We start from the raw sequence: 18,869 nt of genomic DNA, 5'->3' as shown, positions 1-18,869 counted from the left end.
CCAAAGGTTTGGGGTTGCGTCAAACAGGGGCCGAGAAATTAAGCGAAATATTCAAAAACATGCCATAGAAATAGCGTCACACCCAAATTTAGAGTCTCGTAACTCTGGTTCTACTAGAGATAAGAGGATGTCCTTTGAGTATAATATAGTCCGATTTGCCCCCCATCTAACCATACTAAATACTTTGGGCTGCGACAAACAGGGGCCGAGTACTTAAGCAAAACGTAAAGAAACAAACCCCTCCATAGGAAATGCTTTAGACTATACTTTGCAGGCTCGTAACTCTGTTTCTACTAGAGATACGCGGATGTCCTTTGAATATGTTATAGTCCAATTTGTCCCCCATCCTACTTTACCAAAGGTTTGGGGTTGCGTCAAACAGGGGCCGAGAAATTAAGCGAAATATTCAAAAACATGCCATAGGAATAGCGTCACACCCAACTTTAGAGTATCGTAACTCTGTTTCTACTAGAGATAAGAGGATGTCCTTTGAGTATAATATAGTCAAATTCGCTCCCCATCTAACGATACTAAAAACTTTGGGCTGCGACAAAAAGGGGCCGAGTACTTAAGCAAAACGTAAAGAAACAAACCCCACCATAGGAAATGCATTAGACTATACTTTGCAGGCTCGTAACTTTGTTTCTACTAGAGATACGGGGATGTCCTTTGAGTATGTTACAGTCCAATTTGTCCCCCATCCTACTATACCAAAGGTTTGGGGTTGCGTCAAACAGGGGCCGAGAAATTAAGCGAAATATTCAAAAACATGCCATAGAAATAGCGTCACACCCAAATTTAGAGTCTCGTAACTCTGGTTCTACTAGAGATAAGAGGATGTCCTTTGAGTATAATATAGTCCGATTTGCCCCCCATCTAACCATACTAAATACTTTGGGCTGCGACAAACAGGGGCCGAGTACTTAAGCAAAACGTAAAGAAACAAACCCCTCCATAGGAAATGCTTTAGACTATACTTTGCAGGCTCGTAACTCTGTTTCTACTAGAGATACGGGGATGTCCTTTGAGTATGTTATAGTCCAATTTGTCCCCCATCCTACTATACCAAAGGTTTGGGGTTGCGTCAAACAGGGGCCGAGAAATTAAGCGAAATGTTCAAAAACATGCCATAGAAATAGCGTCACACCCAAATTTAGTCTCGTAACTCTGGTTCTACTAAAGATAAGGGGAAGTCCTTTGAGTATAATATAGTCCAATTTGTCATCCATCTAACCATACTAAAAACTTTGGGCTGCGACAAACAGGGGCCGAGTATTTAAGCAAAACGTAAAGAAACAAACCCCACCATAGGAAATGCTTTAGACTATATTTTGCAGGCTCGTAACTCTGTTTCTACTAGAGATACGGGGATGTCCTTTGAGTATGTTATAGTCCAATTTGTCCCCCATCCTACTATACCAAAGGTTTGGGGTTGCGTCAAACAGGGGCCGAGAAATTAAGCGAAATGTTCAAAAACATGCCATAGAAATAGCGTCACACCCAAATTTAGTCTCGTAACTCTGGTTCTACTAAAGATAAGGGGAAGTCCTTTGAGTATAATATAGTCCAATTTGTCATCCATCTAACCATACTAAAAACTTTGGGCTGCGACAAACAGGGGCCGAGTATTTAAGCAAAACGTAAAGAAACAAACCCCACCATAGGAAATGCATTAGACTATACTTTGCAGGCTCGTAACTTTCTTTCTACTAGAGATACGGGGATGTCCTTTGAGTATGTTACAGTCCAATTTGTCCCCCATCCTACTATACCAAAGGTTTGGGGTTGCGTCAAACAGGGGCCGAGAAATTAAGCGAAATATTCAAAAACATGCCATAGGAATAGCGTCACACCCAACTTTAGAGTCTCGTAACTCTGTTTCTACTAGAGATAAGAGGATGTCCTTTGAGTATAATATAGTCCAATTTGCCCCCCATCTAACCATACTAAAAACTTTGGGCTGCGACAAACAGGGGCCGAGTACTTAAGCAAAACGTAAAGAAACAAACCCCTCCATAGGAAATGCTTTAGACTATACTTTGCAGGCTCGTAACTCTGTTTCTACTAGAGATACGCGGATGTCCTTTGAATATGTTATAGTCCAATTTGTCCCCCATCCTACTTTACCAAAGAATTGGGGTTGCGTCAAACAGGGGCCGAGATATTAAGCGAAATATTCAAAAACATGCCATAGAAATAGCGTCACACCCAAATTTAGAGTCTCGTAACTCTGGTTCTACTAGAGATAAGAGAATGTCCTTTGAGTATAATATAGTCCAATTTGCCCCTCATCTAACCATACTAAATACTTTGGGCTGCGACAAACAGGGGCCGAGTACTTAAGCAAAACGTAAAGAAACAAACCCCTCCATAGGAAATGCTTTAGACTATACTTTGCAGGCTCGTAACTCTGTTTCTACTAGAGATACGCGGATGTCCTTTGAGTATGTTATAGTCCAATTTGTCCCTCATCCTACTATACCAAAGGTTTGGGGTTGCGTCAAACAGGGGCCGAGAAATTAAGCGAAATGTTCAAAAACATGCCATAGAAATAGCGTCACACCCAAATTTAGTCTCGTAACTCTGGTTCTACTAAAGATAAGGGGAAGTCCTTTGAGTATAATATAGTCCAATTTGTCATCCATCTAACCATACTAAAAACTTTGGGCTGCGACAAACAGGGGCCGAGTATTTAAGCAAAACGTAAAGAAACAAACCCCACCATAGGAAATGCATTAGACTATACTTTGCAGGCTCGTAACTTTGTTTCTACTAGAGATACGGGGATGTCCTTTGAGTATGTTACAGTCCAATTTGTCCCCCATCCTACTATACCAAAGGTTTGGGGTTGCGTCAAACAGGGGCCGAGAAATTAAGCGAAATATTCAAAAACATGCCATAGAAATAGCGTCACACCCAAATTTAGAGTCTCGTAACTCTGGTTCTACTAGAGATAAGAGGATGTCCTTTGAGTATAATATAGTCCGATTTGCCCCCCATCTAACCATACTAAATACTTTGGGCTGCGACAAACAGGGGCCGAGTACTTAAGCAAAACGTAAAGAAACAAACCCCTCCATAGGAAATGCTTTAGACTATACTTTGCAGGCTCGTAACTCTGTTTCTACTAGAGATACGCGGATGTCCTTTGAATATGTTATAGTCCAATTTGTCCCCCATCCTACTTTACCAAAGGTTTGGGGTTGCGTCAAACAGGGGCCGAGAAATTAAGCGAAATATTCAAAAACATGCCATAGGAATAGCGTCACACCCAAATTTAGAGTCTCGTAACTCTGGTTCTACTAGAGATAAGAGGATGTCCTTTGAGTATAATATAGTCCAATTTGTCATCCATCTAACCATACTAAAAACTTTGGGCTGCGACAAACAGGGGCCGAGTATTTAAGCAAAACGTAAAGAAACAAACCCCACCATAGGAAATGCATTAGACTATACTTTGCAGGCTCGTAACTTTGTTTCTACTAGAGATACGGGGATGTCCTTTGAGTATGTTACAGTCCAATTTGTCCCCCATCCTACTATACCAAAGGTTTGGGGTTGCGTCAAACAGGGGCCGAGAAATTAAGCGAAATATTCAAAAACATGCCATAGAAATAGCGTCACACCCAAATTTAGAGTCTCGTAACTCTGGTTCTACTAGAGATAAGAGGATGTCCTTTGAGTATAATATAGTCCGATTTGCCCCCCATCTAACCATACTAAATACTTTGGGCTGCGACAAACAGGGGCCGAGTACTTAAGCAAAACGTAAAGAAACAAACCCCTCCATAGGAAATGCTTTAGACTATACTTTGCAGGCTCGTAACTCTGTTTCTACTAGAGATACGCGGATGTCCTTTGAATATGTTATAGTCCAATTTGTCCCCCATCCTACTTTACCAAAGGTTTGGGGTTGCGTCAAACAGGGGCCGAGAAATTAAGCGAAATATTCAAAAACATGCCATAGGAATAGCGTCACACCCAACTTTAGAGTATCGTAACTCTGTTTCTACTAGAGATAAGAGGATGTCCTTTGAGTATAATATAGTCAAATTCGCTCCCCATCTAACGATACTAAAAACTTTGGGCTGCGACAAAAAGGGGCCGAGTACTTAAGCAAAACGTAAAGAAACAAACCCCACCATAGGAAATGCATTAGACTATACTTTGCAGGCTCGTAACTTTGTTTCTACTAGAGATACGGGGATGTCCTTTGAGTATGTTACAGTCCAATTTGTCCCCCATCCTACTATACCAAAGGTTTGGGGTTGCGTCAAACAGGGGCCGAGAAATTAAGCGAAATATTCAAAAACATGCCATAGAAATAGCGTCACACCCAAATTTAGAGTCTCGTAACTCTGGTTCTACTAGAGATAAGAGGATGTCCTTTGAGTATAATATAGTCCGATTTGCCCCCCATCTAACCATACTAAATACTTTGGGCTGCGACAAACAGGGGCCGAGTACTTAAGCAAAACGTAAAGAAACAAACCCCTCCATAGGAAATGCTTTAGACTATACTTTGCAGGCTCGTAACTCTGTTTCTACTAGAGATACGGGGATGTCCTTTGAGTATGTTATAGTTCAATTTGTCCTTCATCCTACTATACCAAAGGTTTGGGGTTGCGTCAAACAGGGGCCGAGAAATTAAGCGAAATGTTCAAAAACATGCCATAGAAATAGCGTCACACCCAAATTTAGTCTCGTAACTCTGGTTCTACTAAAGATAAGGGGAAGTCCTTTGAGTATAATATAGTCCAATTTGTCATCCATCTAACCATACTAAAAACTTTGGGCTGCGACAAACAGGGGCCGAGTATTTAAGCAAAACGTAAAGAAACAAACCCCACCATAGGAAATGCTTTAGACTATATTTTGCAGGCTCGTAACTCTGTTTCTACTAGAGATACGGGGATGTCCTTTGAGTATGTTATAGTCCAATTTGTCCCCCATCCTACTATACCAAAGGTTTGGGGTTGCGTCAAACAGGGGCCGAGAAATTAAGCGAAATGTTCAAAAACATGCCATAGAAATAGCGTCACACCCAAATTTAGTCTCGTAACTCTGGTTCTACTAAAGATAAGGGGAAGTCCTTTGAGTATAATATAGTCCAATTTGTCATCCATCTAACCATACTAAAAACTTTGGGCTGCGACAAACAGGGGCCGAGTATTTAAGCAAAACGTAAAGAAACAAACCCCACCATAGGAAATGCATTAGACTATACTTTGCAGGCTCGTAACTTTCTTTCTACTAGAGATACGGGGATGTCCTTTGAGTATGTTACAGTCCAATTTGTCCCCCATCCTACTATACCAAAGGTTTGGGGTTGCGTCAAACAGGGGCCGAGAAATTAAGCGAAATATTCAAAAACATGCCATAGGAATAGCGTCACACCCAACTTTAGAGTCTCGTAACTCTGTTTCTACTAGAGATAAGAGGATGTCCTTTGAGTATAATATAGTCCAATTTGCCCCCCATCTAACCATACTAAAAACTTTGGGCTGCGACAAACAGGGGCCGAGTACTTAAGCAAAACGTAAAGAAACAAACCCCTCCATAGGAAATGCTTTAGACTATACTTTGCAGGCTCGTAACTCTGTTTCTACTAGAGATACGGGGATGTCCTTTGAGTATGTTATAGTCCAATTTGTCCCCCATCCTACTATACCAAAGGTTTGGGGTTGCGTCAAACAGGGGCCGAGAAATTAAGCGAAATATTCAAAAACATGCCATAGAAATAGCGTCACACCCAAATTTAGAGTCTCGTAACTCTGGTTCTACTAGAGATAAGAGGATGTCCTTTGAGTATAATATAGTCCGATTTGCCCCCCATCTAACCATACTAAATACTTTGGGCTGCGACAAACAGGGGCCGAGTACTTAAGCAAAACGTAAAGAAACAAACCCCTCCATAGGAAATGCTTTAGACTATACTTTGCAGGCTCGTAACTCTGTTTCTACTAGAGATACGGGGATGTCCTTTGAGTATGTTATAGTTCAATTTGTCCTTCATCCTACTATACCAAAGGTTTGGGGTTGCGTCAAACAGGGGCCGAGAAATTAAGCGAAATGTTCAAAAACATGCCATAGAAATAGCGTCACACCCAAATTTAGTCTCGTAACTCTGGTTCTACTAAAGATAAGGGGAAGTCCTTTGAGTATAATATAGTCCAATTTGTCATCCATCTAACCATACTAAAAACTTTGGGCTGCGACAAACAGGGGCCGAGTATTTAAGCAAAACGTAAAGAAACAAACCCCACCATAGGAAATGCTTTAGACTATATTTTGCAGGCTCGTAACTCTGTTTCTACTAGAGATACGGGGATGTCCTTTGAGTATGTTATAGTCCAATTTGTCCCCCATCCTACTATACCAAAGGTTTGGGGTTGCGTCAAACAGGGGCCGAGAAATTAAGCGAAATGTTCAAAAACATGCCATAGAAATAGCGTCACACCCAAATTTAGTCTCGTAACTCTGGTTCTACTAAAGATAAGGGGAAGTCCTTTGAGTATAATATAGTCCAATTTGTCATCCATCTAACCATACTAAAAACTTTGGGCTGCGACAAACAGGGGCCGAGTATTTAAGCAAAACGTAAAGAAACAAACCCCACCATAGGAAATGCATTAGACTATACTTTGCAGGCTCGTAACTTTCTTTCTACTAGAGATACGGGGATGTCCTTTGAGTATGTTACAGTCCAATTTGTCCCCCATCCTACTATACCAAAGGTTTGGGGTTGCGTCAAACAGGGGCCGAGAAATTAAGCGAAATATTCAAAAACATGCCATAGGAATAGCGTCACACCCAACTTTAGAGTCTCGTAACTCTGTTTCTACTAGAGATAAGAGGATGTCCTTTGAGTATAATATAGTCCAATTTGCCCCCCATCTAACCATACTAAAAACTTTGGGCTGCGACAAACAGGGGCCGAGTACTTAAGCAAAACGTAAAGAAACAAACCCCTCCATAGGAAATGCTTTAGACTATACTTTGCAGGCTCGTAACTCTGTTTCTACTAGAGATACGGGGATGTCCTTTGAGTATGTTATAGTCCAATTTGTCCCCCATCCTACTATACCAAAGGTTTGGGGTTGCGTCAAACAGGGGCCGAGAAATTAAGCGAAATGTTCAAAAACATGCCATAGAAATAGCGTCACACCCAAATTTAGTCTCGTAACTCTGGTTCTACTAAAGATAAGGGGAAGTCCTTTGAGTATAATATAGTCCAATTTGTCATCCATCTAACCATACTAAAAACTTTGGGCTGCGACAAACAGGGGCCGAGTATTTAAGCAAAACGTAAAGAAACAAACCCCACCATAGGAAATGCATTAGACTATACTTTGCAGGCTCGTAACTTTCTTTCTACTAGAGATACGGGGATGTCCTTTGAGTATGTTACAGTCCAATTTGTCCCCCATCCTACTATACCAAAGGTTTGGGGTTGCGTCAAACAGGGGCCGAGAAATTAAGCGAAATATTCAAAAACATGCCATAGGAATAGCGTCACACCCAACTTTAGAGTCTCGTAACTCTGTTTCTACTAGAGATAAGAGGATGTCCTTTGAGTATAATATAGTCCAATTTGCCCCCCATCTAACCATACTAAAAACTTTGGGCTGCGACAAACAGGGGCCGAGTACTTAAGCAAAACGTAAAGAAACAAACCCCTCCATAGGAAATGCTTTAGACTATACTTTGCAGGCTCGTAACTCTGTTTCTACTAGAGATACGGGGATGTCCTTTGAGTATGTTATAGTCCAATTTGTCCCCCATCCTACTATACCAAAGGTTTGGGGTTGCGTCAAACAGGGGCCGAGAAATTAAGCGAAATGTTCAAAAACATGCCATAGAAATAGCGTCACACCCAAATTTAGAGTCTCGTAACTCTGGTTCTACTAGAGATAAGAGGATGTCCTTTGAGTATAATATAGTCCAATTTGCCCCCCATCTAACCATACTAAATACTTTGGGCTGCGACAAACAGGGGCCGAGTACTTAAGCAAAACGTAAAGAAACAAACCCCTCCATAGGAAATGCTTTAGACTATACTTTGCAGGCTCGTAACTCTGTTTCTACTAGAGATACGGGGATGTCCTTTGAGTATGTTATAGTCCAATTTGTCCCCCATCCTACTATACCAAAGGTTTCGGGTTGCGTCAAACAGGCGCCGAGAAATTAAGCGAAATATTCAAAAACATGCCATAGAAATAGCTCACACCCAAATTTAGTCTCGTAACTCTGGTTCTACTAAAGATAAGGGGAAGTCCTTTGATTATAATATAGTCCAATTTGTCATCCATCTAACCATACTAAAAACTTTGGGCTGCGAAAAACAGGGGCCGAGTATTTAAGCAAAACGTAAAGAAACAAACCCCACCATAGGAAATGCATTAGACTATACTTTGCAGGCTCGTAACTTTGTTTCTACTAGAGATACGGGGATGTCCTTTGAGTATGTTATAGTCCAATTTGTCCCCCATCCTACTATACCAAAGGTTTCGGGTTGCGTCAAACAGGGGCCGAGAAATTAAGCGAAATATTCAAAAACATGCCATAGAAATAGCGTCACACCCAAATTTAGAGTCTCGTAACTCTGGTTCTACTAGAGATAAGAGGATGTCCTTTGAGTATAATATAGTCCGATTTGCCCCCCATCTAACCATACTAAATACTTTGGGCTGCGACAAACAGGGGCCAAGTACTTAAGCAAAACGTAAAGAAACAAACCCCTCCATAGGAAATGCTTTAGACTATACTTTGCAGGCTCGTAACTCTGTTTCTACTAGAGATACGCGGATGTCCTTTGAATATGTTATAGTCCAATTTGTCCCCCATCCTACTATACAGGGGCCGAGAAATTAAGCGAAATATTCAAAAACATGCCATAGAAATAGCGTCACACCCAAATTTAGAGTCTCGTAACTCTGGTTCAAAGCAAAATTTTTTTATATTGAAAATTTAGAGCTCTAACTTCAGAAATAACTTTTGCAGACTCCGCTTACCCTTTCTCAAGCTCCTTAATTTTAAGCACTGCTTTCTTGAAGTTCATATTTTCTTCAACTAGAGTTTTGTTCAATGATTTAAGTTCTGTAATTTCTTTTTGTAGGTCTTCAATATTAGCCACATTAATCTGGGTCTGAAGTTGTTTAACGGTGTGAGCTAAGGAGTTAAGATCTTGACCAAGGGAATAGTTATGATCTAAAAACGAAAAATCATAAACGAACATTATTATTCATTCCAAGAAACACACATAAAGGGCAGTTTGTAGTAGTAGGGAATAAACTGATTTGGGGTTTGGTAAGACGAAAACCGCCGGCGCCTAAGAGAGTCCACGAAATCGGATAGAGAGAGCATCAGATGTTAGCAATTCCCCAATGAGGATTTGTTCCAACAACGAACCAGTTAGTCGAAGAAACATCAAAGGTGTATCTCCTTCAGACCGTAACTCTTCCCTCGTAGGAATACGGAGCTTATTTTACAGGGGAAAATCTTATTACCATTTGATTCAACGGTATGGAAGTTCACTACTTGAAGTGACAAGGACCATACATCATTTTATACCACGAATATATCTAACAATGATAAAATGCAAGGAGCTCACTTTGGCATTTTAATATTAAATTTTTAATCGTGAAATGATAAGATTATTCGATAAGATAATAGTTTTCAGTCGTAAATAGTTAATGTGCTGGAGCACCTTCAGGAAGTATCTTAGCATGAACTAATTTTGGTTATGCGATGAGATTGTTTCAATCCCTAGATGCGTTGTTTACGCTTAATTCTTGAACGTGGAAATGTACTTCCTGCAACTAAAAATTTTAAAAACGTTACTCAAAAATGAATAAACAAAATCCTGTTAGCCCATCATGCTAACATTTTGTATTTTAACCTTACAACAACCAAATTAATTTTAGATGAGAATGCTTAATATTTAAAAATACGTTTATTAAGGTAACTAATCGTATTTTGTAAGCTTAACGCTATGAAAGCGTTACTAACAGACAAAAGTACAAGCTGGGTGTCTTTTTTTATTTTAAAACCAGGTTTCATATTCACCCTTTCTTAACTACATGATTTTCGCTCCGCCGGCAAGACTTTTCGAAGGGTGAGGTGATGTAGGACGGAAGTTCGCCCTTCGAAAGCTAGTATCCCCACAGCTTTGTTAAAATTTTTCTCTTACACAAAATTATACCGCTATAGATTCTGTCTGTTATGGGCTTCTGATCTCGCTGAATTTTCTTCCGATGTATAACTGATTGAATCGTGTATACCGGGTCGTTAACGAAGAGGCGTCCCCGGTGGCTCAAACCAAAACTACACCACTGAAACACTTTTATCTAACTAGATGGCTACACCCTTTTTCGCCAGATCACTCATGCCCGAGATTCCATTATAGGGAACCAGGCAAGGGGTACAGGTATACAACGGAATATATTTTCGTATCTACGCTAGGGTTACAATTTTTGTGCAATAATATTTCAAGATCATGCCATATTATAATCAACAACTTGAAGGTATAAGACCTCAGTTTTTACTCCGTGTGGTTATGTATACACGTTAATCTAACCAGTAATACACGTTCTACAAAACACGATACGGAACCTTAATGTAATTTTTACAAACTAAACACGTTTGGAAATACCGTGTTTTAAGATGATTTGCGCACTGTGTGAAAGACATTAATAAGCACGTTTATTCAACATTATATTAAATCTTTGTGTCAACGTGATTTTGCTACCTGTATAGAAACACCTATAGAATCTTGTCTATCACTAGAAACACTAATTTGAAAAATATATTTTTAAAATAAAACGTGGGTTTTCACTCAAAGTTTACAGAGCTTGTTTTTTGTAATATTCAGTGCATTCTGTAGGTCCGCAGTTCAAGACCTCTGAGTCTTTGTTAAATAACTGGCCAACTTTACCAATAGGGAAATCGTCATTTAGATGTCCTAAATTACCAGAAACTTTTACCACATCTTTTACATCGCTATAAACTGGTAAATCTCCTGCATCACTTGAAACTTGTTTAAAATCTCCTGCGTCACTAGAAACGTGTTTAAAATCCCATACTTCACTAGAAACATGTGAAAAATTTTATACGTCACTACGAACACTAATTTGAAAAACAAAATATTTTAAATTCTAACACTCGTTTTTCATTCAAAATTGATAGTATTGTCCATTTCTCGCGCGAGGTACGGTTCCAGATGGGTGTTTTTGTAATATTTAGTGCAAGCTGTAGGTTCGCAGTTCAAGATCTCTGAGTCTTTGTTCCATGTTTCTATTTTTGAAAGCGTGTCGTAAGTGGCCAAGCATTAAGAAAAAGGACATCATCAATGTAAAGATGTACACGAGAAATATTGCGCCAACATCACCGAGGGATGTCTTCGAAAACTCCAACTTTAGTTTTACGTTCAGAACTTTTGAACACGCGTTCCTGTTCAACAGATAATTGCTTCTGATATCATGTCCAGTTTCCCAAAAGTTCATAAGTCTGGCCCGTAGAGAAAATGTTACCAAACGATATTGCTTATAAAATGCCTATTACCTTATATTCACCGCGTCTTTCACTGTAGTCGAAGCCGCCTTGGACAATTGAAAAGCGGTTGCAACGGAAAATAAATTATCACTAGCGTAATGTAAAGCTTTTTGAGCGCGGTAGTTTTGAAGACAATAGTACTCCAAATGACGAATTCTGCCCATGTAGATGGCGTTCCCTTCATTGAAGACGTCGTCGTTGTCTCCCTCCTTTCTGGAGAATTGTACGTATCGTTGTACGATTTCCCCCATAACACCCGTGCGCATATCCTATACCATAAACATGTATGTCAATTATACAATCGGAATATACACTAGGTTCCTTATCCATTTCATCGAAACACGAAGAAAATAACTTCGGCTGTTTCGCAAACAATAAATATCGTTCAAGTCATTTGAAGGATTGCGGTGCAAGTGCATGAACAAAGTACCCCTCAGTTATTCACTTAAACTGAGAAGTAAAGTTAAATAAAAACCGAGAAAATTTAATACTTGAAGAAATTTGTATAGAGAAACTACAAGAAGTGTTTCCCGACATACTAAAAGAGATGTTACTCTGTTAGTTTTGAACCAAACTGTATAAATTACTTTTAGGATTGGAATATCATTAACTATAATCGAAGAAATGTTTTAACTTCATTCAATTAAATGAGCCTTGGTCTATTATAGGTTTTTCTTCGTGCGCCGTTATTTAGGACACTCTTTGTACCTCCAAGGAAAAAATTAGGTTTGCGTCATTGTCCACTACAATCCGTTTGTTGGGGTAGTTGAAAATATCGTCAAAATTGTTTATGTTACGGTCAATATCAACCGTCAATTTCGTAGACAGGTTGGCTTTGAAGATTTCCATCAATATGAGACTACCTACGAAATAGGTGGACATTAAAACTTTCTTGGCAGTCTGGTATTTGTTCTCGAAAATGGCGGAAAAACCAAAAAAATCCCTGCGTGCTCCCGTTACAATTCGATTGGCAATCGCGAAGAAATTGAATAAGACGAGAAAGAGAACGATAATCATCCACACCTAAGAAAGCGTGAAAGGTTTTGGTAGAAGTCTACCAAAGATGAATATATATACACACCTTTGGAAGAAAGACCTGAAATACTCCACTCAGTGATATATGGTATTCGGCTTCTTGGAAATATGACAATATGTTATATTCGGTAATCAAATTTATGTGTGTTAGAGTTCGATTAAATCCACTTAAATAAGTCAGAGTCTCAGAGTCAACCGTTGTCACACGCCGAAAAACATCTCCATCCTAAACGGAATTTAAATATAATTGAAATTTTTCAAGCTCAAGTGATTCCACCCGCTTTAATCCGATGCCAGTCCTTACCGTGTAAAATATATTATCTGTGGGAATAAACGTTACGTTCATTCTAACATAAATATTGAACATTTTTAATAAGCTAAATTGAGCTGGCAACCCATTCTAAATTTACCCATCTTTCGTAAAGCATAGGAATTCGAGAATTGGTAAATCTCCTGGATGGAATTTTGTAATGTAAAGAGTTTTTCGCACATCGTCATAATATTGCTTAAGACGGCAAGAAAAATATTGTCGTAGTTTTAGCGTTAGATCATAATTATCGACAAGTAAAACACAATATATGATTTCACCTATAGAGCTAACAAGGAACGTATTAGGTAAGGTTTTGCAGATAGCGTAAGTTTATAAGATATGTTCCATAAGTATGACAATACCTATACTTCGCAATGATAGAGACTTATATAGAGCTAGTTCGAGAACGACAAGCGAGAATTGACTACACTCGGTTTCGCAGTCCATCTTCCTGTTTAGTTTGTACTTGGCCTATGATGTTTCACCTACGTCACTTCACGACAACCTTTCAGTAACCAGTGATAAACTTATAGAATATATCTTATGAACTTCAATTAATTTCCCTCTTTGTCAGGAAAAGACATTAAAGGAGAGATATCAGTAGAACGACGTGGTTTTAAGTGCGCTGAAGATTATGGCACTGTTGCATAACATTGCCCCAAGCTGGATCAAGTAAATAATACTCACTCTATCGATGACAATTTTAATGGACATATTTGAGTCGTAGCGAAGTTCCTTCTTCGTGCTCTTTTGAAAAATGAAATTCACAAAAACGGAATACAACAGAATCTAGACCAAACTATAAGGTACACCGATTTTCATAACTTTTGAGGAAGAGTGTGGAATACATTGTAACTGGCATTCCCGACGGTTATTTTCGAAGATGGTGGCGAAAGCTCACGCTTTACAGCAGGGGACTTTCAGTATATTTTTCTAGGGTCATAAACAACCCATGTACCAATTTTCATCTTTATGTTCAAAAATGTTCTAGGTCAAACCCCAAAAGTCCTGTTCTATAGGCCTTTTTAAAATATCCAACTATTAACTTTTACATTACTTTTAAATTCTCACTAATGAACACAACGTTTCAGAAATTAGGTTTTGTTTCCTTCAAAGTAACAACCCGAAATTGGAAAAAAAATCTATGGTTTCATGAAAATCATTGCGCCAGAAAAATTACACGATAAAATTGTACCAGAAAAATGATAAACTAGCAAATTTACGCATAAACATAAGGGTTAGGCTTGTGAAACAAATCGATCTCGCAAATTGATGTTAAAAAATGGTAATGATCATAATGCAAAGCTGTGTTTTAGTAACTATAGAAACGTAATAACACCGAAACCTTTGTTTTCATATACAAAAATATAACTGAGCCACTCCCTTATCCACAGGACACGTTGACAAAACTTAATTTGTATAAAGTATGGTTTTCACTTGACCGAGAAACACTACTTTGCAGCTGGACGTCAAACGTCAGATTTGCTTTTACGTTGTCGTCCAGCGTTATAGCGTTTTCACTTAGCGTAGTTCATGCAAATAATGGAACCAAGGCTTAACAGATAAACTGAACACTGCACTAATTGTGGCCCATCTATTGTCTTTCTTCGTTGCAATCTATGTTTCTAATATCATACATATTTGTATCGTTCCTAACCTTTTCAATAAACCTTTCAGCATTTAACTTCGGCATTCTCAGGAATTTGTACTAGTTATTGACTCGATCAGGTACGAAATAAATAAAAAGATGGCGGACCGCGGCCGGCCTCTTCCGAACACGCGTGGTCGAAAATGACGTCACGACTCTAGCTTATTGCTCATTGGCTCGCGCAGAGCGTTAACGTTGAACGCGGCCGAAAAAATAGAAAGCTAATATCGCCACACTCAACGTAATTTCTGTCCAGCGTAGCTAGGTTTTTTTTCGGTTGTCGCTTGACGTCGGGAGAAAAGTCGTGATTTACGCCAAGTGAGAACCATGCTTTAGATACAACAATAATCATACAACCTCGTAATAATTTTTCACAAAATGATGAGAAGGTTCTTACATAGATATTAGGAAATTTATAAAAGCTGTCCTTATAGTTAAATCGAGAGGTCCAACATTTACACCAAATCCCGTACGCTTCTTGCAAAATCGCGAAACTTTGGGTATCTCTTACATTCTACTTTTTCAAGTCTTTGTCTACAAAGGCAGTTTTCATTAATGTCCCTTCGGTATTAATTATGAGAACACATTGGCTCCGATTTTGCAAACTGCGAACGCGGTCCCCTGGGGATTAACAACAGACATTCACACACACAGACAGACAAAAACGTCAAAAATAGACCCTCTACGTGATGTACGTCACTCGTTCCATGACTCGCTTCGCGGCTATTCTTCTATTGGTTCCCCCTTCTTGTGTTGGAAATTCAAAATGACTTATAAATCGTTCATTCAAATTTGGATAAAAGAGATGATTAAGTTGTATTTTAAACGAATAGTAGATGAAATTAAACGCAATTATCCCTTTTAATCAGCAATATTTCCTTTCAAGAACTATACATTGGACATGCTTGCGGCAAATTTTAACGATGTCGCATTTGTTTGTTACATAGTAAAGCTTCGATGCGAGCTCTTTTGAAAATATTGCAAAATTTCATAATATAATATTTTGGGCAACAGAATTTTGGTGAAGAGAACTGAAGATAAGCATTTTTTCCAAATAATTTATGTTTTATAAGCATGCCTCTAAACTGAAAAACTTCAATATCTGGTACTTCAGTCATTCCATTTTGTTCACTTAATTTTTTACGTTTTCTATTCTTTGTTGTAACGTGTAATTTCAAATTATTCAAAATTTAAAACTATTCACAATCAATTATTAACTTATTCAAGGCAAAACCTAAAAGTCCTCGTTACACTTCAATTCTAAATTTTAAAAACTTACCCTTGACCGTCTTTGTGGAGGCGCTGACCATTCACTCTATTGTATTGAGCGTTCAGGGAACCAAAGTACAAAGTGTTGTAGGTGTTGGCCGTCCGAACCGCTAAGCTTACATTGTTATGAATTTAAAAATAAACAGTAACCGTCCCTTCCCCTCATGAAATTTCAACCATTTCGGGGAAAAGCCAGAAAGGCTTTGATTTTTAAAGTCATCATTTTACAGATAAATAAGTCTTTTGTTATGTGTTTATGAAATCATCCATGCTTAGCCGCCTATATTATTAAAGCCCGTGCTTCGTCGGATTTGTTTTTTTTAACCTGGCAATATAAGGATGAGAAGCTATTTTTTACAAAAAACGAACCGGTACCGATACCATATCGGTATTGGTACCGATACTCGGGGTTTCCCGATAGTATCGGATCGGTTGCTTTAATATGATACTAAACCGATACTCGTTTAAAATGCCTTAGATGGCGCTACATGACTTTTTAGGTCTTTCAGTAACGTATTGATGGTGATAACATCTCAATTCTATGTTAACCGTGATGATTTCTCATTTATATAAAAAGTACCTGAATTTAGTTTATCTAATAACTTATAAGCGAAAATTGCTATAAAACTGTTGATAAAAATAAAAATTAATATTTTGAAATGACAAAAAAAACTAAAAGTTAGTTTCGCAAATATTTTTCAAGTTTCGAATTAATTTAACTTTTTGCTTTCGATAACTGAATGATAAATCACTAACAATTACTTGAATTATAAGGATAAAAGAGCCTCTTAGCATATACTAGTTAAAAAAGACAAGTCGTCATTTTATTTTGGAAATATTTTGTACTTTCGAGTTTCCAGTTTTTGTTATTTATTATTAGAGATGGGCCGATACCGATCCCATATCGGTATCGGTACCGATATTTGACTTTAACCGATATATCGGTATCGGTTAAAAATGAACCGATATTTCTTAAGGAAAAATATCGGTTCATCGTCAACCAATACCGATATATCGTTTAAAGTCAAATATCGGAACCGATACCGATATGGGATCAGTATCGGCCCATCTCTACAACCTATATTATAGCATCTATTTTCTTATTGATATCGGTTAATATATCGGTATCGGTTAAATATCGGTTTATTCGAAGTATCGGGTAAAATATCGGTATCGGTACGTATCGGTTTCCCAAATATCGAATGATATCGGTATCGGTTAAAACTGGTATCGGCCCATCTCTATTTATTATATATCAAAGTATAATGTAAATATGATCCAAAGATAATAATACTTATATTAATTATATTACGATTACACTTTGATATATTTAACCATTATCACTAAACCCGCCTTGAGATGCGCTCCGTTAATCGACAAAAGGGGTCGGGGTGATGACAAGCGTAGGCCAGCCAATGATGGATGTTCCTCTTTTAATAAAGCGAAACAATTATGGCTAATTTACAGAGTTTTTAATGCGGAAAGTAATTAACGGAAAATCTTCCACAAAAATGGAAAAGAGAATTTCCCCCTTTTTGAATTTTTCTCGGGTTTTTTCTTTCATAGTTTCATAAATTTGCATTGGTGGGACGTGAATGAGGAAGAAAGCAGATTTCAGGATAAGATAAGGGTAAAAATTCGCCCAAGTCCGCCCACCCTAAGATGCTTTATCTCACAAATTTAAAGGGACAATCTGTGAACATCAGTTTCCCAAAATATGATTTTTTTGCATGTCAGAGGAAAACCACCCTAGTTTCATTTGTATGAATCGGAACTAATTTTAAGAAAGATTAATAGCATGCATTTAATAAACGCATTTGGATAATTCAGATGGCGTGTTAAATAAGAAGTATAGTTATATAAAAAGTATGCTTTTGTGATTAAATTTTTCAAGTATTCATTCAAGTTTCCCGGCATTATTTATATCTGAAAACATTATGGTGCCGAAACCCGGATTATTCTGGAGATATGGAGGAATGCTAGACCAAACTCTACCGGATCAAGTCAAGTTATTCCATGGAGAACGTTTGAGTAGTATCAGCTCTCCTGATTTCGTAAGAAAATTGGAGCCATGAATGTATAGTATTGTCATGTTTTAAGATTTGCAAGAGCAGGCTTGAAAATAATTAACGACCATTCGTAAAATATAGAAACTTGTAGACCGGTGATAGTATGTGCTTCAATATTCGGCATTTTCACAAAACGGGGGTGAAAGGGTTATAGTTGATACTTCAGTGCATGAATTTCTTTTTGCGCTATCGTTAACCAAAGTCTTCTTTTACTCGTTAAATCGAAAAACGTTCGTTCGTGCGACTTTTCCTTGAAGGAGGATTTTAACGTTGGCTCTATTCTTATCGTCGGATGCAATGTGTAGCCCAGAAGGGAAGGTGAAAGGGGGGAGGGTTTCTCTAAGAAAAGTAGCTCGTTTATCATGGCTGTCAGAGTCTAGACTTTAGAACCGCGTATCACTATTAACTACTAGTCTTTTATAGAAGCGCAAAATGCGAACTCGCGTTAACCGATTTTTTTTTCATCAGAGTGGAGATTCATATCAATTTGTACATACAATCGAAATATTAGTGCTTTTAGAATATTTAAAATTAAGTACGGTAACATAATATGCTTGCGACATTATGCGTATAATCAATCAATAGCCATATATTTTGAGGACAATAGTTTCCATGTTAATAACCACTAAATGAGCTATTACTATCTCTTGTCAGGTGTGGGATTACATCTGTCTCATTAAGTCCTCTAAAATTAGGGCTATAATTAACACAACACACACTGTCATGACAAGAGGCTAATTTTCTTGAAATCTTCCCTTTATATGCTTCTTACGATGAAAAACTAATGAAGGGCATGGAATTCGTTACTTTTGTTTCATTAGCCATATGGTTTAAAAGAAACAAATACGGGACCATCCTCCCCGATCTTACATTAATAATTATTTGATGTTTTTGAAGGCTTTCAGTTATTATTATAAAATAATAATGTTAAATTTTGAGTGAGCATGTAATTTTCTTGGAATTCAAAATAACCATAGGAATTGCG

This window comes from Phalangium opilio, unplaced genomic scaffold, assembly GCF_054372755.1.
Source record: "Phalangium opilio isolate 3A_F unplaced genomic scaffold, DU_Popi_V2 ptg000103l_1, whole genome shotgun sequence".
Taxonomy (NCBI): Eukaryota; Metazoa; Arthropoda; class Arachnida; order Opiliones; family Phalangiidae; genus Phalangium; species Phalangium opilio.
The sequence above is the reverse complement of the archived record's forward strand: the minus strand, read 5'-3'. Positions refer to the sequence as shown.